Genomic DNA, 22,192 nt, shown 5'->3' with positions numbered 1-22,192 from the left:
TCGGATGGCCATGGTGGTGACGTGTTTTTATGCCGCTCGGCAAAATGGGTGATTTGTGTTCCTGGTGCTCCTATTGGCAGGGCACGTGCACGCACCCGCGCAGTTGCCGGAAAGCCTCGGGATGCAGGATGCGAGTGCGGATCCGGTTCCGTGCGTTTTATTTCCGAAACGAGACAATTCCATTTATCAGAACACAATTTATACGATCATATCCATCCGAATGGGATGTTTGTTTTTTTTTTTTCAGGTTTCCTTTTGTTCCAGCCACCACCACCGGTTGGATGACACCATCAAGCCTGCTTCCGTTTGCGAGCTCGAAGCAACGATCGAGTGGTTACGGTCGACTCGATCCCATGCTTTGGTTTCCAGTTACCGAAAGTGTAGCCTGGCGTAAATCCAGCCCAATCCTTCGGTGTCCGCATTTGCGGCTCGGAAGCGTACGTACGCCATCGTAAGCTGGTGCGCTTCAGAAGGATGTAAATTATAAAGGAGACATGTCTTATCGAAAGCACTTCCCGGTGCATTGGAAGGACCCGGCTTCGTAAAGGACAACCGTTGCGTAGCTGGTCTCCCTATCGATGCTTTTGGGAATTGTTTACATGCCGGAGATGAAGCGAAGTAATTAAGGATTGATGATGGACCCGCCTTCGATAACGGAGCGAGAAGCTGGGGAATTGAAATTCATTAAGCTAAGGTGGCAATCCCGCAATCCAAGTGTAAATGGTGAATATTTAGCAATGTATGCTATGCCTTTGATAGTAGGCTATTTTTCAAAGGCTTTTCTCGGTCCAGTTGTTATGTGAAAAATAGTACTAATTTGCAAACCAATGTCTCTCACTGATTGTGATCCTTTAACTGTTGTTTCTTCTAAGCAACAGTGGTTTTTTGACAATCATGAGTGGCACGTGACATTTGGCTATATATACGCGGTTCAATCGATTCAAATGGTTTCCAATTTCCGAAAGGATACATTTCGCTTCCGTTGACTCGGTCCCATTACTGTCATGCTTGGGTTGAGTGATTTTCTCTTTCGATTCTCGCATTGATTTCCACAAAACCCAGCTCATGCTCCCATCTGATCCCATTGTGAAAGTATGTTTGTGCCTGAAATTCTATTGACATAAATTGCCCTTTCCTCCGGATGGCTTCTGTTGCTTTCGCGTGCATTCAAAAGCACTCTCGCTGTGGATTCTGATACTACAAATCGAGCCTATTTCCGGTAGCAAGAAAAGATTGTCGAATCCCTACCGAGCAACTAGCGAGACGCATACCTTCTTTCTCGGAACGATTCCGTTTCCTGGAGACGGCTTGTTTTCTACGCTCTCTGCAAAATGCGACAGGCGTTGCTTTTCACAATAGGTGCCCGTTAAAATATGTTTCTTTACCGAAAGAACTATGTCGTTTGGAATCATCGACAAGGCACGCACTGTGAATTCCTAGAAGTGCTCTGGAAGTGGTTTCATTCGATAGAGCGGCCCAAAATATCGTTCGTCAGTCTCTACATCATCCACGCTGGCAACAGTTCGTTCAACGGCTGGATTGTTGGCACCATTAAATGTTTGAATTGTTTTGAATCAATTTGCTTCGGTATTCGTGTGCCATACCGGAAGCATTGAACCAGGTGCCAACGAGCTTCCAGTACCTTTATAGGTGCGGCGGTTTAGTTCCTAACATTTGGCGCGGGAATTTAGACTACGCGCGAATGCTTTCAAACTGTGCCGTGAATAGAGCGGAACGACATTCTTTGGTGTGGATCGCTCGCATGTGCGTGAAGCTCGTGGCAACTGGCAAATCCCACGGTGCGCTCTACGAACAATGCAAAGTATTGCTTTGTGTTGTATTTTATATGAATTCAACCAACTTAAACGACTCCCAGTGTGCTTCCCGGCAAAAAAGCGGACCACTAAACGGATCCCTTTTTCTGTCAGCTCCCGCCGAGCAGGATTAGATCGCTGTTAAATTGATCGATATTTTTCCTCGCCTGTGTGCTGGCCTGCGTTTCATCGGATTCGCTCCATGGGTGTTTTTTTTATTATTTGTTTCACTTCAACCGCAGATGGAAAAAAAAAGATTCGCACCATCCAGCGGCTGAATGTTGATTTACGGTTTTGCGTCCCCGGGAAGTATTTTCAATGACAGTGTTTATTTTTGTTCCTATTCGCATCGCTTCGCTAAATCGATTTTGTGCCAACCCGCTCCCGATGCCGAGTGTGAAGTGTGACAGCGAACGTAAAGCACTGCGTTGGCGGAAGCCCTAACGAGCGCTTTGGTGGCTTTTAAAACACAAAACCGTCATCCTAGAACGACCCTTGCCGGGCTCATATATCGGTACACAATAGCGTGCGTGCTGGTGTTAGAATGGAAGGTGGCCCCTTTTTTGTGGTTGCGTTGGGCTTCATCGTAGCGCACATTTTACCTTCCGAAACGCCGGCAGCGAATTGCAAAGCATTGTTTGATGTACTCTAAGCATGCCGAATTGGGTTGAAAAGTATTTATGTTCGCTCATGTTTCATCGCACACCATACCCTTTGCTTTTCGCAGTGTTAGAGCAAAAGCGTCAAGCTACACGTTACAAAGCGTTTGCAATTAGAACAGAAGCAAAAATGTGTGTGCAAAAGAGGAGTATTTAGTGGATTAACACGTGCGAGGAAACTCAAAAGATCTACCAAGCAACGGTATGCTATTAGCAATATCCCTAAACATACTGACATGTATGCTCTACTAAGTGGGAGCTACAGACTTCATCATTGCTGGGCAGATAAATTTATGTGTGATCATTTTGCTTTGGTTTTAAAAAATGACTTTTCGTAGAGATAACAATGTCATATACATGTTGAATGTGATGAATGACCTTCTTTCGAGGAGCAAGATTTTCAAAAGAGTAGCTGTAATGTTGTATGCTATCTGTGATTGCTTTTCTCGTTTTGAACGATTTCAATTACCTGAGCGGTTGTCAGATTGAATTATCAGTTTTCTCTATGCTGAGAACTGTGTGGTTTGCTGGAAATATATTGCTTTCCCTTCGTTTCCTCGGAATTTAGTACATTTTTCTATTAAACGGCTTAGCATTTGCATGACTGCTACACCGGCAATGATATGACTTAAGAACACATACTCACCACGAATCTCCTTGATCACATTCGATGAAACGATATCTCGTTCTCTGGAAACAGTTATATGATGGTCGATAATTAAATTTATCGAGAAGCGGAAAGAGAGCATTATAAAGATCATTTTACTGAAACGAATACATTCCAAGCATGCCAGTGACTATTTCCAACCTATATCAGATTTTCTTCTTGGACTCGCATCGTTACGAGATTGATGGTTGCTCTCTGACATTGCGCCATTCATTTGTAGGATAAAAATTGTACTCTCCCAGGAGTCTGTCCAACCACGATACAAACGAGCCACCTTACCGCCCATTCGCAGAAACTTTTGAGGAGAATATATCCTACTGCACCTAGGAATTCTTTTTATTGCGGTTATTAAGTTGCAGCCACTGTATAAAATGGGCTATAAATTTCCCTTGCCGCCGCCCGAGGCATCATCCTGTTGTGTTCCGCGCACCCTGTACCCCTCGACCCCTGCTGGTAACGGTCCGGATGCCAAACCAGCTGGAATCAGCTTCATGACTTAATCGTCCTGTGGGAATGCTTTCCGATCCACGCTGACGCGGTCTAGCCCGTGGCGAGGTTTGCTGCTTGACTGTGCGACGAAGCGGAAATTCATTTTTCCGTATCGAAATTCTTCCCCACAAGCACAATTTTCCTCTGCCAGCTGGCATAGCCTGCTTCGGTCCTAATTTTCGCGATCTAGTGAGCATGTGAGCGTGTGTTTGATGCTCCTTCTCTACGCTCTGCTTGAAGGTCGCACTATGGTGAAGCTCAAAAATCGCTCTGCAAGCGTATAAGTGTACAAAAGAAAGAGAGAAAGAGGGCGGGAGAGAAAGAGAGAGAGCGAGATAGGAAAATAAAAGGCTATTCTGAAATGGGATCCTGGTTGTTGAAAACGACCTGGAAGGGCTCTTTCCCACATGGCGATGCCTTTTGCGCGTTAATTCTCCGAGCTCGATGTCGAGCGAATGGAATCAGGAGACGTGCGAAGCATATTTAGTGAAAAAGGAAACGAACGAATCTGTAGCAATAAAATTGCGGGAGAAGCGTGATTTTATCGTATTTTGGAAGAAGCAAAAGGTTGCAAAACGTCCGCCTTGCCTTACATAGCCAGTGTGGTGTCTCCAAACAGGAAGCGAAAGCGTTTCCTGTTTTTCGCAACCAATCTCCCAAGTATCAGCCGTTGTAACGACGATAGTTTTTGCAGTTATTGTGCACTCAAATGCGAAGGAGCTCTGAAATTGTAATGCAAACATTGTAACTTATCATTTTTAATTGTTGAAACAGAATGTTTTATTAAAATAACTTAAAACAAAAAATGCTGTTAACTGACATCCAACAAGATATGTATATCCATGAAGTACCAGGCGCCTCCATAATAACAAAAATTGCCTCTAAAATACAGCTTTCAGAACTAAACTTCGTACATTATGCTTCTCTACTATGCTTGATGAGCGGAACTCATGATGATACATCTTTATCGTCAACTTCATCAGAAAATTTTTTATTTTTTTTGGTAAACACGGTTGAATTAATTGCACTCCAACCATAACACACCTGTTCGAACTGTTCAAACTTTGAAAATATTGATACATTTCATTGAACAGCTGCAAAATGTTTAACAACTCGATGGATTCATTCAACCGGTATATAAACTCTCCTTGCTTATTTATAAAATGATGTGCAAAATGCTCTCTCATGCAGGAAGCACACAAAGGGACGAAAAAACTTCAAAATTCTGAGCTGGAACAATAAGCGTCGTTGATTATGGTTGCTTAGCGAAACCCCCCTTCATTTTTGGTAGAATGGCTGTGCTCGTATCATGGTATCAGACAATTTCCTTCCACCCTGGTGCAAAAATTGCGATCTGATTTTGTTGAGGTGTGAAAAATGGAAAATTTCTTCGCAAGAATGTTCAACCAACGACTTGCAAACGGAGGCTGAAAACTCAATGAAGTGTACAAAGGAACCGAATTCAATTGCAAGACATCTTCTGTGCAAAGCTACAAGAAAGTAATGTAAATGGCCTCTGAAACTCGAAATGAAAGCTCATTAAAAGCAAAGTTTATGAAGGTGTTTGTAGGCATCTGTGGATGGGACACTCTTTAATAAAAGAATTCAAGCTAACGGTTACTTTGTTTACACATTTGCATTTTCCGGTTATTTGCAATCATTTGATCATGAAACATTATTTACTGATGGAAAAAATTACTTCTTACGAAGCTAGTCAACATGTTTTTGAACAGTTTCCGGTAGAGGTTCAGGTGAAGTTAAGATTTGAAAATAACATCACTTTATATGACTACGTGGAAATGCCATGAAAATTGACACATAATGGATCTTCTTTTCTGACACCTTCAAGTCATTTGAAATACCGTGGCACACTTTAACACAAAGTAAAATTCTGCCAAAGTTTTCAGTATCAGCTTTGCAGCAAACACCTCCACATCCCAGCAGAAAGGTGACCGGATTGTCTCTGCCAGGTGACACCTCGCAGCCATCCGATGGACCGTTGCGATGATTTATGCAAAGCACGCACCGGAACCACATTCACCAAGTGGAAAGTGTTTTTCGAAGAGATTAGCCCAAGATTTATGACCTCTTTGGATTCAGGCCGGCAACGGTGGGGAAAAATTATACAAATCCGGCCAAGCAAACTTTCCCCTGGCGACGGGAAGAAAACACGTTCAGCCGGATAGGTCTCGTCCATCATTTGGCTAACACAGATCACGTGCACTTTCGATCGGCTTCTGGGCGTCACCGAACAGTAGCGGTGATAAATTGGCAGAAAAACGACAGCCCCCGGTGACATCATGTCCCGTGATGGCGTTTTCCGGTCCCTTCCCGAACAAGCGCTTCCGGGAAACTGTGAGCAACGGGAGCTTTATATGTGCTCCGGTGTGCGCCACTTCCACGGTATCAGATAATCAGGGCAGACTTATCGGTCAACGGTATGATGCCACCACCTGCACTAATGCTGAGGCCCGTGAAATTGCGCCCCTAAAGGGAAAGATCCCGATCCTGTCTCGGTCACTGGCATCCTTGCTTTGTTTTGCTTCCGTTTAATATAAATGACAGAAATTAATCGGCTTATTGGAAAGAAGATAAGCCTACGCCGCGAGCAGCCTGTGAAAGTTGCTTCGAAAAAATAAAATGCCATCAGTTATTTTTTCCTTTTTGTTCGCTCTGAGCGGGGCCATGTTGAGCTTATTGTCTTTCCCGGCAACAAAGCATCCGCCTCCTAGAACGGCCCTTCAAAGTGGACCCGGGCACGTTCGAGATCGCTCACGGGATGCGAAATTTGTCCGTCAAGGATGTTTGCGTGTTCCGGGGTCATAATCCAAATAACAATAACCGTATCCTAAGCCACGCTGCTTGTCCGCTTTGGAAGCTGCACTTGACCGGCCGGTCGAGATGGATGACGACCGGACGGCTCACCACCGGAAGCTGATTTTCCCGCGCATATGAGCCGGCTGGCGTACCGTTGCTCCGGCACCGAAAGGTCACTGGTTCGTCCACTCCGCAGCGCAAACATTCGGTTCCGCGGTCCGTTAAATGCGGAACCCCGCACCGCGGCGTGTTTATCCGGTGGCCTCGAGAAGGTTTCGGGGTTCGTCGGGCATAAACAAGGACCGACCGCAAAGCTACATATTGCGGTGGCCCGGTTTTCGGCGTCATGTGCTGGGTATATATTTAACAACAGCACATTTTCGCCGAGCAACGTGGCATCTCGTGGCTCGGGTGTGGTGATAGGTCGCTTCGCAGTGCACGGTAGAAAGAAGGAAAAATAATCTCACGCTGGTGTAAATTTAACTGGACAGCCATGCGAAAGGACTTTGACACCGCGGGACGCGGGCTAACCAAAACGCGAACAAAAGCGTGCTAAATTATGATGCATTAATTAAATTTGCTCCTCAATGAGCGTACCGCATCCGGAGCGCAAAGTCCAGCCGGCCGTGCCGGATGCGACGGCCCGATGAATGTGTTTCAGTTGCATCCGCTAGCCTGCAGGAAACCTCAGCGATGGCGGAGGCACTGTGAAGTCCTTTTTTCATTTTGTTCACAGCCGACGAGGTTTTGTCGGTGTTTAGATTGAAACTCCCCGCAACGGGCGAGGCCGTTTCGAAAACGCAGACACCCAATTTGCTTTGCACCAAACTTTCGCCACATGGAACGATTGAGCAAAAACCAATCCGTTGTATCAGCTCCGCAACCGCGACCCACATTTTGGGGATACATTTTCTGTTTTGTGGTCAATTTGTTTGGCACAATCAGGCACGGTGGCCCAAATGTCGACCCGATCCGCGCCGTTCCGCTCTCATTTAGGTTGGATTCCGTCTCCGGCTGGTTGGAATGTGAAGTCGAAATGTTCGCATTTAGAATTCCACCAACCCGGTTGTGGGTGGAATGTGTGGTAGGAACACGGATTGGAAAAGTGAACCCACGGACCGGAAACAACGCCTCGAATCAATACAACGGTTCCGCTTTGCCATAATTTATTGATGTTATTTTTATTTCCCTCAGTATCTACGGCCCCGCGAGCGCCACATTCCTCCAATGCGCCAGGTGTTGGTGGCCTGTTCTAGTGAAAACCTACCGTTGACACTGCCTCGAGCACGCACGCAGAGACAACGAATGGTGATTCAGCGGCAGCAGCAGCGGCTGTCAGCTCATTAACATTTAGATGAGGTGAAAATTTATAGCAAAATAACCAACCAACGCTTCATCACACCGGAACGGGGTTCGACTCGCAAACGAACCTACGCAGGAGAGATCGGTTGTGTTGGCGTATTTGCGCTCTTTTCCCAACAGACATAGCGAATGGTTGACCTGAAGTCACAATTTATAAATATCTAACCATCGGGAGAAGGCCACGTGGAGCTGGAAATCAGCAAATCCGATCCATTCAAGTCTCCCCAAGCTTGAACCAGGTGTATCGAGTAAAAAGTGTCAAATCAAACATAAGAAAAACAATAACAAACCTACCCATCTATAGACATTGCTACGTGTGGTGGAAAGCAAACACACTCCTGCCCAATGCGGTGCTATCTTATCGAGCCGAAGCTATTTTTAGAGCGCCTTTTTGCGTGGCATCTAAACCAAATGCCCGAAAATCATTATTTTTCGGCCGTCACAAATTCATAACCGAATTTTTATTTCTTTGTTTTTACCACTTTTTCGGGTGCGAACCATTCCGTTTGACAAGGGTTTGGCAGCACTCGAAAGGTCCTGTCGAGCGTGCGCTGGAGATTAGGGAAAAAATCACATGAATATTACGCAACGGAGGGCGTTTCGAGCATCGCTCCGTTCACTAAACTGTTTGGAAAGTTTCTCCTCGATGAAAATTATCCGTACCACCGCATGGACAAGCAGCATCAGCGAAGCTTCGACGGCAACCACTGCCACTCGCAGCGACAGCGAAGGGATTAACCAGAACCGATGCCAGAGTTTCGATATTGATAAAGATATCGAAACATCTGCCGCTGATTTTCGAAACACCACTCCACCACTTTAACGGCTGATAAAGGCGCGAGACGAACGCACAAAGGAACAAGGAACGTTGATTCAAGGTGAACCAAAAGTCACCAACAACTGCCGGAGGCTGTTCGCAGAGCGCTATATAATAGCGATCCAGCCAGTGAACGGCAAACATTAGCTCATCAGGCACGAGAGCGCGTACGAATGTTTTGCCGCACTGCCGTCGATCCTTGCCCCAGGATCTTAACGGAAACGAGGGCTCGGCAAACAAAAACACCCACCCACTGATTGAATTTTGTGAAACACTGCTTGGTTCCGCGGGCACGGCTTGCGTGTTGCTTCATTACAGGCAGGCTTTTTATTCCAACCCGCATACACGTGTGACTATGGTGCAGATTATGTCTATTACCCTGGCGAGGCGCAACGCCGGCTTCTTCAACCCGGTGGCATCTTTCGACGATGCGTGAGCGGCAAGAGATTAAGACTAACGAGCTGCCACTAGAAACTCCATCGGCTTTTCGCCGGATTGCCGAAAGCGAACAGTTGGTTACTTTGTAACCAACGCGTAAAAGTGCTTGACTGGCGGTTGCCTTAGTAGCACGATCCGATCGGTGAACCCCATCAAAATTCCGCCATCAACGGAACAGAAGCCCACAGCAGGAATTGTTTGCGCACGTGTAACGTACTTTTACTCGTTTCTCGCCAGCATCGTGCGAGCCTTGTTTTGTGGGAAAAGTCTCGTTGTTGAGAAGCACAAGGTGAATATGCAGCAGGAAGTTATTGTGAGTCGAAAACTGCGCTCGCTGTGTATTGCAGCAAATATGTGAGCGGTAAAGTTGGGCTTCGTTGGAAACGAGACTGGCGCGTTAATAACTTTTGCTGCATTGAAAGCAGCATTCGATGGAACGCTTTTGTTATCGCTGCGTGCACCGTTTCCATTGCAAGCGAAGTCAGTTGGATTGTTTCATTCCCCAGCCAACAGTTAATTCTTTCCACGTGCAGTTGCAGCTCGAGCTTGTATTTATGTATTTCTGGCAATATGCACTCATTGTGCGTTAACGTGAACAATTTATGATACTTCATCAGTTTTATTGAATCGGTGACGTGTATACTTCCGCGGAACTAACATTACGTACAGTTGCAGCTAACCTAACCATCAACTCCTTTACAACCGTACCTAGAATGATGCAAAGGATAAAATTCCAACTATGCTGCCCGGCCCTTCCATCCTATCGGTTCGTTTTCCAATCAAAACGATTCGATTTCGGGAAGTAGTAAAAATTCGTTTAAAATTCAAATCCCACCCCGTGACGACCGCTCGCATAACCAACACTAAATCTGCTCGTTATTCACCTACATGCGCGCTAAAGATCAGATTCCACTTTACATCGCGTTTAACAGCAGCTCGCCGAGACGGCGTCGCATCGGTTCCGTTATTTCACAGGTCGCCATTATCACCATCTTGTGGAGGACGAGCAATTGAACCTCGTTTTTCACGGGCCTCTTACGCTCCCCAACAACGGGTGTTAGTTCACAGAGCACCATATCCATGTTGGAATCGACGACACTCACATCGAGGCGGCAATCAAAAAGCGTAAAGAACGATCTTACCACGCCACCACAGTACCAGCGAGCTCGCACGATCCGAAGCGCAGATTTCCTCTCGACCATATGCGCTTTATAGATTATAATGATTTTTACAGCGAAAATAGCCGGGCCCGATGTAAAATATGTAGAAACGATGGGTTTCCATTTACCGGACGCCAGACCGGATACATTACGGGGGTTAGGTTGTGCGAGCTGTGTGTTTTTTTTTTCTTTCATCATTTTCCTGCTTGCGGTACGGTATTCCAAACCCCTTTGGGAGGACGTGGTTCCATTTTTCGGAACAGGCAAAGTATCAATTTCTATTCCGATGGCCACTGGATGGACGGCACATACGGTGAGCGCGAAAAGGATATCCCCACGGTGAAGGAACGAAGGTCGTTCAGCAAATATCTACCGATCGTGCGCGCGTACCTCCGTGGTCGTTTTGTAATCCTTTGGCTGATTCAGTGCCGCTACCCATACCCGGCGACCGATGGACAAAATGGGATATGAACGCTTTTTTCCACCCCGTGTCGTTCGCCCGTGTCCTGGTGTCCACGTTTGGCTAACGAATCTGGGATTTTGGACAAACATTCCGACCAGCTCCGGGGACGACCGCCCATCACTTACGCCAACGATGTTGCGCTGTTTCATTATCCTCCATCCAAGTCCTGTCCGAAGAGGGGTTGGCAAACGGGTTTGGGCATGGGTTTGGGGAAGAACCCGAGCCATTCCTAATCGAGCAACATATTGCCATGCCCCTGCGCCGACTGTGGAGAGAAATCCTCACGTGCCTCAACCGAAAGGACAACCTGAGAAAAGGCACTGAATTAGAGGCCGAATCGATTTTATGCAAATTTATGCAGCCCACGGTCGAACCCGGGGTCGATGTTGTCCCCCGGCGTTACAGGCCGTGTCGGTGAGGTTGGGCACCCGAAAGAAAAGCACCGCCGTTGATTTCACTCGGAGAAAGCTCATACATACACACGCACGCTGGTACACACGCGAATCCAGGATGCTGCCAGGATTATCACTCGGATTACAGCCGTGCCGTGAAAGTGATCCGAAAAGAAGCATATGGCTTACCCAACGGGTGGCGTTCGTAATGCGTTTTTCTTATTCCAACTCCACCCGTGCCCACTCCCACCCCTGGTGGCCATTGCGAAAGGGTCAGTTCGTAAAATATTATGCAAAGGATGGACGGGCCACGGGACGGCACCGATGGCCAGATTATGAGCATTCCCATTCAGAACGGACCGCAAATTCGTTTGCGATGTAAAGCATGCAGCATCCTCGAGCCCGGAGGATTGCTTCACCTTTCTCTCGTGCTTTGATGTCGACGGGCCTAATTCGAGTGAAAGTGCGCCTTTTTCACGCATCTCGTCTTTTGCCAAGGATTACGACGATGTGGCGATGATGTGCGAGCTGGTACCGGAACGACGTGATGATTACGTTTGTGCAGCTGGTACAATGTGCCGATAATTGCTGCCTATTTGATGCCGCAAGGATACACCCATTGAGCGTTGCTTTTAGGATAGCACCAGGCAAACTCTACCATTCGAGAGCGTTTCCACGTTGGACAGATGCGTGAAGGATTTGTAGTTCGGGGAAAAAACACACGCACTTCATTCTTCACAAAGGATTACGAGAAGGCAGCGCGAAAAACCGCCAGTACGTGCGTGAACAAAATGGACAAACGTAGCTCGTCTGGTTGAAACGTGGATGCTCTCTCGTGGAGCTCTCGTGGATCTCTCGTGGAGCGGAAATACAATCACGCTTGACGGTTTCCGAAACGGACGCACGGGTGCCAACGCTCGTGGCAAACACTTTTGTGGTCGCAGAATTCGCCTGCGACGTAAATACTCGGGCTTGTATCGCGCTAAGGACCTCTTCCGGTGAGGGCTTTCCGATCGCGACCGCGTTTGGTGGTTGCACAAATTCCACCAAATTACAGAAGGCACGCATCCTCCCGGTAGCGTTGCGACTGGTACGACATTCGTTGGCGATGACTTCATGAGCCTCGTCGCTGCAAACGGTTCACTTCTGTAAAGCTTGTAATCATGCGGTTGGGATGCGTCTGCCTTTCGAAATGTTGCATCATTGCAGGGAACGATGTGCAGAACGAGCTTTCGAGCTCATGGGTTTACTGTACGCGGATCAGGCACACCCTAATTGAGACACGCCGTACTGAATAGTGTACAATTAGCTGGTAGAATTTCCCATCTCACTAATTAGCTGCACGAAAAGGCAACCCACCAAAGGGCTGGTGTGAAGCTTATGCAGCCCAAAACGCATTATTTTTGCGATGTTTATTATTTCAACCTTTTAAGCGTGGGATAATTTTTTTTCTGGAAATTCACTTTGGCCAAGCACCAATTTGCTCACAGCACAAAATTGATACAAATTACCCTATAATTGGTGCAAATTCGCTAAAAAAAATCCAACCTCCCGTTAAGCTCACATACGAAGGACTTTTTTAATTGAAACCGCCATTTTCCCACAGCACCGCAGTTTAGAAAGGCTTTGTCACGTAATTTCGTCCTCTAGGGCAGCACTTCTTTTTTTTCTGTTTCGTCCTTCAACAATCCATCACTGTCACTCGATGAGCGGTGGACACTTCACAGCGTGTTCGCGATTAAAATGCGGATTTAAGGGGTTTCTTTCCCGCATCCCGTTTCGGTCGTGTATCCTGTTTTTGCTTTTGCTTCGCTTGTCAGATCATGCCCCTACGTTCCCAGATCCAGCCGGGCATGGAGTATACGTGGTACGTGTTATTTCTGGTTCGAGGTTTTTTGTATGTCCTTTTGCTCCTAGCTACTTGTATCATTTGTTCCACTCCCGGCAGCTCAACTGTGAAAACTTCCAGCAAAACGTGAAGCACTGAGCTGGTCTGACGTCGCTTGCATGAGCGTTACCTCGACCAGACGGAAAGCCCTCGCGTGCAAGTGTAATTTGTTTTGAAGCGCTGTCAACTGTGGGCAAAAGTTGTGCCGCACCGTTACACAGTCCAGATTAGCTCGAAAAACGACGCCAACGAGGGAGAGAAAAAAAATGCCAGTATCTGTTCGAATAATGTACGCTTTTCACCACCGTCGTTCGGTCGTGGGCGCTTGCTCGTGGCTTCGGGTGCGAATTTCATCGGAAGCTCGTTTGAACAATATTTCACTAACTGGGCTGTCAGGCAATAAAGGAAATTAAATTTCATAAAAATCCGCCACCGGCATCCGAGCGCATCGGAAGTGCTCATAAATTTCGTTCCCATCCGTCCGAAAGTTGTCACCGAACACGCGAGGGCGCTCATTTTCCTGCCGTACGATGCAAGCTTCTTCTCGAAATCAACCCCGAAGGCTGTATGCAGGAAGTGCAAAAATTTGGCTCAAGTTCTACGTGCGCCCGTTAATTGATTGATGATGCGCTTGACCGAGGCGCGAGCTTCTGGTCCATCATCCTCGCCGGCGGGCGCATTTTGACCGGATTTGGCAAATGTCAAACCGAACATAACCCTTCGCTGGCCACAGCACGTCACCAGACGAGACGACAAACTTCCCGTCGCTCGGCCCCGATATAATCAATCATCATTACGCTTGCCCGTAGCCGAGCCCGGCATTATTGGTTTATAAATCCATCAGCAAACAGATAAGGACCCACCCGCAACTGGCCACTGGCAAACATGGCACTGGTTGGCGAAAGTGTTGATCCACCCGTCCGGGTCTGGGGTCGGGCTGTGTCCGAGAAAGCGTGTGCAGTTGGATGCTCTGGAATCGCATTTCATTCCGCTTGGAAAAAGCGGTCGAGCTGAAGTCGAGCAGAAACCGAAAGAGAATGTCGTTTGACGTTGTTGGCTGTTTGTTCGAGCGGAAGGATGGCGTAGTCTGTAATGGGTCAGGAATTACTGCAATGAAATAAGATATCGTTCAGGTTGACCAGCGACGAGTTTTAACGTGATTTGTGCAAATAGTTTACGAACGTTATCGAGCGGAAGATTCTGCTTCGTATGTGCTTGATTTTTTACCGGTAACGTGTCGAAATGTCTGTTGATTTTTATCTATACTTTACACCTTAAACGACCACCTTCATTAACTCTCGCCATGTTTCATTGAAAACAAAATTTCTGGCACAGATCAAAAGCGGATATAATAACAGATATTCAAACAGCCCACTAATGGTTGTAGCTTCATTGACGCAAATTGCAACGAGGTGCATCTTCTCTCGCCTGCCACTTAGAGGTATCGAAAAGCTCCCACAAATCAAACAGCACCCCGACTCTAGCGATCCATCACCGGCGCTAGTGGCTTGACCAAACTCACTCTCAAATGAACGTCAATCGAGTGTTTTCCTAGCACCGAGCTACATTACCGTCATCCTCTTTGACCCAGACGATGGATTGCCGGCGGCCAGTCACCGCATAATTCATCGCTCACCGACGAATGGCGCGGGAATGTTGGCAAAGGACGGCTAGTTGGCGACCTGCAAAGTATCGGAATCACACACACATACACACACAGCAGGACGAAACGGGCTCACGCCGGTCATTTGGCCCTCGGGCGCAATGATTTTCAATGTGGTCGCTCAACGATCACCGGGGCGAGATAACGAATGAGCTGGAAATGATTGTTTGATTTATGATTTTGACATGAGCGGTCGTCCCTCGCGTGTGTGTGTGTGCGATGCCGGCCAACGAACGCGATGGTGAACATAATTCAATTACAGCACCCAGGATTACTGGCGGCCCTGGGCGCTTTCATCCCTTGTGCGCTGCCCCTTTTGGCCAGAGGATCTCGCAAGGTGATTGACGATTCTGCCAAACGGGGTTGAAATGTGGTTTCGTAAATGACGAATGCTACCGAAAGGCACGCTTCCACGGTGGTGTGCGTGTGGCGCACCGATGTCAAGGACCGCAAGCGAAACCGCTCGCGTATGTTTTTGGGGATGAAATGCGCTTTTGCCTTTTTCCCACCAGCACTGTCCCTCATTCCACGATGTGCTTCCTTTCCATCAATCTTGCGCGCCATTTCTCGATCGATCGATTTCTTCCCTCATGCGTGCAAGTCTCATGCGGTATGCTCGCGTTGGTGCCTCATTTTATGCTTCGTCGGACGGAAAGCTTTTAGGAAAATGGAACCGGATAGTTTATTGCAGTTCCCGTTCCCCAACCACACCACCAATACCCACGCGCCTCATCCGCCCGTGATGTACATCAATAAATTCCGCACGCCCTAGCCTAGACTGCTTATTGGGGTGATCATATCGAGTCGTCCTGGGAGCCACCATCGACAGATGTTGACTATCTAACTGGCCCGTGCCAACCAAGCGGCGTGGTGTGGGGAAAAATCGAATGCAATATAATGGCCCGCTCCCACTCGGATGCGATTCCACTCGGCATCAGGATCCAATCCCGGGTTTTTCCAAGCGGTCCAGGACGAAAGCACCATGGGATGTGGTGGCAGAAATAAACCCCCACCTCGATGAGAGGCGCACCGTTCGAGCGGACATTTCGCGCGAGTTGCGTTTATGATAAGGTGCAATAATTTCCGGGCCATCATCACAAGCGCCTGCTCGCGCACAAGGGCTATCGTTTTACGGATTTGCCCGAGGTAAGGCCGGCTCACGTCTCGAGCGAGCGCGCGCGCGCGTACAGATTGGCCCTTCACGGCGTGTTTCTCGGGCAAAGCACAGTGTCCTTTTACCGGATGCTGTTTGTGAAGAATACACGCCAGCAATGGTGCACAAAAAAAAAACCTGTGTCACAGTGAAAAATACGAAAACTCATTAAACTTCCATCAACCGTCAGTGCTCACGCCCCGGAGTCGGGAAGTTTTCTGCGACCCCAATTTCGCTCCACCGCGGCCGGAGATCGCTCGGAAACATGTTTTTGCGCTTTTATCTTGGAGGGGAGTAAATTGAAAAATGGACTCTCAATTGCTTGGAAAAGGCTAGAAAGCGTCAGGATTTGAATTGAACTTTCTCGAGTAAAAGCTGCTTTAATGGAGGCTCGCCTGCCGTTTGGTCACGCGAGCTTTATTATTATGTCAAACATGTCCCGCTTCGTAAACACCGCACGGAATGTTATCTATTTGCATGGCCCAGTGAGAGAAAAAGGGGTTGCGTGGAAAAATTAAACTGAACCGCACATCGGCATCGGTTTCATCATGCATAACCAACGACCGTAACCGCTTGGGTAAATCACGGCCCTAAATGATCCTTGCCGACCTTTTCTGCGAAAGGACTCTCCACCATCCCGGTACCGCGTTGGCGTGTCCGTTGCAAATTGCCGAGCCCCTTAAGCCACATTCTTTGGACTACATGTTAATGGCGTTTCAGGCGCCCTATCGACCCGCATTCGACGCAGGCCAAAGTCTCGATCTGATGGCCGATAAATCCCAGCTCCCTTGGCAGTTAACACGAGCACGTAATCCCGAGCGATGCGCTGTTTTGTCGTCCTTTTCCTCGCCCACCTGCTGACGCTTATTTACCATTGTTCGCTTTTTCTCCGCACGCTGTCCCGGGTGGTGAGCAGAAACCAGATTATGCGGGTACTTTAATTAGTAATCCTCTTGCGGGCGGGCTTGGTCGGTTCGTTTACGGTAATCTGACCGTCAACGGATCCCTACAGTTAACGCAGGTCATGTAAGATCATCGACAAGCTAAATGAGCGCGCTCTGCATCGATCCACATCTCAATCAACTCACCAGTCGATTCGATCACCACAACATGACATAAGAGGTGAAATTTTTAAACCAAATTCCACACCGGACCTCGAGAGAAACGCCGATGGAAACGCTTCGAACGATATCGATATGGAAGCTGGAACTGAAATTTCTGAGAAATCTCATACATGTCCCTGAGAAATCTGTGTTTTTCCCTGAGAGTAGCATAATTTACTGACAGCTGTTCTGCACTCCATTACGTGAACAACTTCAGACAACAGTTTTTCTCGCACACTCGATTTAAGCTTACGCTCTTTTTTGCATCAAACTCATCGAATCTCATGCCACCAGAAACGATAACTAATTTTCGCCTGTCACGCCGAGTGCAGTTCACTGCATCAAATCGAGGGCAATCGTGACCGTGGTTGGGGAAAAAACAGGTCCCAAATTGAAATTACGGGTCCAAGATAAATCACCATCATCAATTAGAGGATCCGAGACATGTGCAGGCGGGCAGCATTTCGGAAGCAATGATGAGCTGCCAGTTATGGTTCTTCTCACCCGGGATCGACCTATATTACGCTGTGCCAGCAGCACCGACTGCTCGAGGATGCAAACGGAAGAAACCACCGTGCTTCGGAGTCGCAAGTCGACAAAAAAGCTCATCAAATCCCGGTGCGCTTGTTCCGTTGACACGAGTGGTCCCCAAACCGGGTGTCCTCAAGTAGGACAGCAATCGTTCACCAGCTCGTGAACACCATCTTCGCTGAACTAGCGTCTTCGAAGCAATCGAGCATCCCACCCAGGCTCCGTGCTACCTTCGTCGCTGTTTGAACGCCGCTCGCTTTTTCGCACATGATTGCATGTGAATCCAATTGCAGCAGAAGCAGAACATTCTCCGCATGAAATGGAAGAAATGCACTCGCGTGAACTACTCGGGAACGACGCAGAGCGAACAGCGCTCCATCGCGACCATCCGTCTACCGGTGGACTCGGCTAAACCGATTCATTTTTTTTTGTGTTGCTCCTTGCTCCGTCTCATGCTGCACCATCGTGATGGAAACACTCCCGGAATGGCAACATATTTTTCTACCAACCGGTTGTAGAACGAAGGACATTGGACATCCTTTTCCTTCGCGACTCTGTGAAAGAATCCGCTCGAGCGCAAGGAAACCCGATTCTGGAACTAATAAACAAATATAAAGGAAGAACTACAATGGCACAAATTGAGAACCTCTCCCGAGAGTCCCTCACAGGACGGATTCACAGCTGCCGTCTCGATTCCGAAAGCAAGCAAAAAATACCTCCATCGTCCGAAACGCAAGCAAACTGGCAAACACCGAAACAAGAGCATCACTGCAAGTGCACCACTGCAACAAATTGATGCAATTTTTTATTTAATTAATTCCACTTAGTGTTTGTTTATTGCACAAAAATGTCGTCAACTGCGAACAATGCGCCGGCCACATGCTCGCCTGGGCAGACAAATGCACGCGGTGGCTACGAAAGGAAGCTTAAGAATATTATATTCTTCTCCCGTCCACCAGATTGCCGTCGGGTTTTGTACGCCACTCCGAACGAACGCTCAATGGACCCCGAAACGAAGCCAGACCGGGATGGGTATTGTTGTTTACGCTTTCACAGAACAAAGACGAAACGTCTTAATCCCAGCTGTCGTTGGAGACGACGTGCCGGCGTTGTTTTTTTTTTTTCTAGTCGAAGCCGTTTTCCGCTTCGTTCAATTTGCTCACTACATGTGCAGGATGCAACAATCTTTATCAGTTAAATGAATCGGCAAGTTCCTGAATGGGAATTTTTTTTTCGAGCCTCTAAATAGACTTTCGTCTAATTCCACCCCTATTATGGTCATTGTGCGATGATAATGCTCGACCCCTAATGGTTGATAATTAATTTACACACTCCCATTTCTGGCCATTGTCGATATGCTTTTCCTTTGTGCTTTATCGAAGAGCTGCTCTGGCATCCGATCCATCATCTGCCCGGCTGTTTAACATTTTATCAGAGGAATGTTTATAAGTTTATCGGCACAACGTAAAAGCCCGCCTATTACCCCGGAGGGTGCCCCTATATTGCATCGCATAAGGCCTCCCGTCCAGAACCACATGGTCGGTAGGCACCCAAGCGTAGCGTCCGTTTCCCATAAAAGGCGTCAAAGCGGGGCTGGTTTTGCTGCCCTTTCAAAAGTTGCTAATCTCACCACGGGGAGAGAGCTACAGTCACGCGGTCGTTTTAATGGATGGTCGTAAAACAAAATATTATTCCATCCCAGAATCAATTAGATCGTTGTTCAAGGCGCCGCACCAACCTAAACACCGTTGTCGATGGGTTTGTTTTCGGAGAACTTGCCCCGACATGGCGTTTCCGTTCGCCAGCACGGGCGAGCTATTTGCAGTAATTGGGTCGACTTTTAGCAGCGTCCAGAGATCGAGTGCCGACAAGCGGTGGCACATAAAACGAGTTTCCTCCTACTTGGGATGTAAGGCGGGGCTAAGAAAGCACCATCAGTAGCGTGCGCATGAAGAGAAAAACGCGCCAAAGGGTGGGGATTTACGTAGCTAGACGAGTGTTGTCACCAATTTCGTTTAATAAAACGTCTTTGTTTCGGACTATCTGGGTATTTTGCGCGATGCGAGCGCATTTCAATCAATCCCATGGAATGAGCTTTATTTTTATCTAATTTGACGCGTTGCTTGTACGTGCGGTGGGAGCGGTTTTATCACCCAGTCGCTCTTTTTTATTGCCGTCCTTTAACCGTCCATTTTCATCCCGCACGCAAGTTCTTTATACCACGGATCGCTTTGATACTGGCTATTCAGATGACAGCCGTTGAACTCCCACAACCGACAGCCATCCTCGCACTCAATAGCGACAAATACCGTTGTCAATAGATTGCCATTAATTTACGGAGCCATGGAGGCGCCTGGTGCTTCGTGCTATGTATCTGGTTGCGTACTGACTCCAGCGATGGCACAAATCTCACGAACTATTTCGCTCCATCCTACAGGCTATTTGTGCAAAACCACATGCATCTCGTGCGGTGCAGCGGATGACAGGAAAACAAATCAGCAATATAATAGCTCATGGAATGTAATAGCGTTGCTCATAACTGGAGTAACTGGGGTTTTTACACTTTGAATCAGTAAATGCAATACGGGCGAAGCATAGTGCTGTATTGCTGATTACACAACGCGATTTACTGATGCACGAAGCTGCTATTAAAGTTGTTGTGTGCGATGAGAATGTAAATAGAGGATCTTTATTCAAATAGGAATACTGCGAAGCGAATTCCTGCAGTGCAGTTATGTAATTAATAATGAAATTTCCCCGATTCAAACAGGTAAAGCTTGTAGCATGGGGATAATTTAACAACAATTTAACTGCAATTATGCAACTCACCATTCAATTCAACGTATGTTGAGTTATTTTGACTTCACTCCGATGAACTATTTATTTAAACTCTTGTGCGAATGCACTACTGCCAACGTCAGGTGTACCAGAAACGATGCAAACAATGATAGGCAAGCGGAACGAACAAGACTACGGTAAAAAAAGATAATTTGATTTTGCCATTTTCACCTGCCTTCCAACGAATCTTCACGCCAAACCGACCGATAGCAACGAAGCTCTAACGTACTCGTTCATGTGAAGGAAAAACAGCGCACCAACGAAGTCATATTTGACTAAATAATAAATTTCATTTCGTGTCGCTCGTTCTCAGTGAAACGGTTTTGTGACTACATCACGTTGTTGAACCTATCGATCAATGCGCTAAAAGATGTATACTAGACAGAGAGTACCGCTACTCAGATAAAGCAGTCTTTTTCTCGCTTCTGCAACTAATATTTTATCATTTTTTTAACCCTACTATGGTATCAGTGAGGCTATAGATCGATACAATAAATGTTGAACATACTTTCTACGCCATATTCATTGTTTGCATTGCAGGTTGATTGAAATTGTTCACATGACTCTGATGAAATGCTTTAATTTTAAATATGATAACAAATGATCAGACACGAAATGTTCCATGAGAAAATTTACCGTTTCTATATAAAACATTTATTTTGAAAAGTGAATTTGCAAATATAATTATATTTTATTATAATTGGTGTGCAAAATGATTCACCCTTATATTGGAAAACGGATTGAAATTTCAATGAGCGACCTCTGGAAAAACGCAACCAAATCTCCACAATGATTCTGTTGGTCGCAAGTCAATTTCGTTACGTCAAGCATCATCCAAAGTTTGCATTGCTGCCTTTCAGCTATTTCCCAATTTTGCATAAAGCGTAGTTTTGCAATTCTGATGTGCGCATATATAAATACGAATTACCAACAACAAACAAAACCAAAATACTACACATAACAGTTGCAGTTCAAACCCTTTCCACAAAATTTGCTCGTTTGCTTCAATGGGTGGAAAATTGTTGTATTCAGTACTCAATTTGAATGAAATATAAACGTTGCTGGTCAGAGGAAATTTAAGCAGAAGCATCATATGATCGAATTCGAATTGCATGTATGATTTAGCAGGAACTGAATAACAGAAAACGCACTACTGCTTTTGGAACCTATTGAAGGTTCGGACGAACGATAACAATTTTATGCCACTGCACAATTTTCCTGTTGCCAGCAGATTTTCTCTCTTTATACACATTTCATTTCTCCTCGTGACGCGTTGCCTATTAACAGAATGTTTTAAAAAACAGCTATAAAGCATCGGTTTTTTAACACATTTTACTCATGAATATCTGCTCTTTCATTGTCGTTTTATTTTCCCATTCATTAAGTGTTTCTAGTCTTTAAAATTTTTCTTATCAAACCGTTTTCTTGTCTAAACAACGTGAAGACCTCTGATTTTGTTCATTCATTCGTTCTTTGCTTCAACGCGTCACCCCCATATGTTCTGTAAAACCAGCAACACATGGTGCTCGATAAAATGACCTCAAGCCATTCGATTGGGTTGCAACGAGTCTCACGAAATTGTATGACAAGACGGTGCAGTTTGCAAGTGTCACAGAAATGACCAAAAACAAAAGAACCGTACAAGAAAACCCCCATCTATTTGTGGAAAATAGCACAGGACGAACCCATGAAACCTCGCTTCGCTGCGGTGTCGTGACAGCCACAGGAGGTCGAGCCAAACGAACGAAGCGAACGGAGCGAACGAATCGAAGTCAGAAATCATGGCAGTAGAAAATGGATTTTAAATTGTTTCAAATTGAGCTCGCTCCGGCACTCCTCGAAGCGCTGGCAGGGCGAAATCGAAAGGTCGCCCGGAACCGGACGGCCTCCAGCACGATTACGATGGGAAAAACTTGTACCATACTAACCTCAACCGGA

The 22,192-nt window shown here is 46.7% G+C and overlaps 1 protein-coding gene across 1 annotated transcript in view; it reads left to right on the top strand.

The window, feature by feature from the left end:
- The window catches only part of LOC128726197 (neural-cadherin-like), a 100,903-nt gene that overhangs the window by 24,862 nt on the left and 53,849 nt on the right, over nt 1-22,192 (top strand). The gene's annotated exons all lie outside the window — the stretch shown is intronic.

The sequence above is a fragment of the Anopheles nili genome, chromosome 3 (genome assembly GCF_943737925.1).
Source record: "Anopheles nili chromosome 3, idAnoNiliSN_F5_01, whole genome shotgun sequence".
Classification (NCBI taxonomy): Eukaryota; Metazoa; Arthropoda; class Insecta; order Diptera; family Culicidae; genus Anopheles; species Anopheles nili.
The sequence above is the reverse complement of the archived record's forward strand: the minus strand, read 5'-3'. Positions and strand labels throughout refer to the sequence as shown.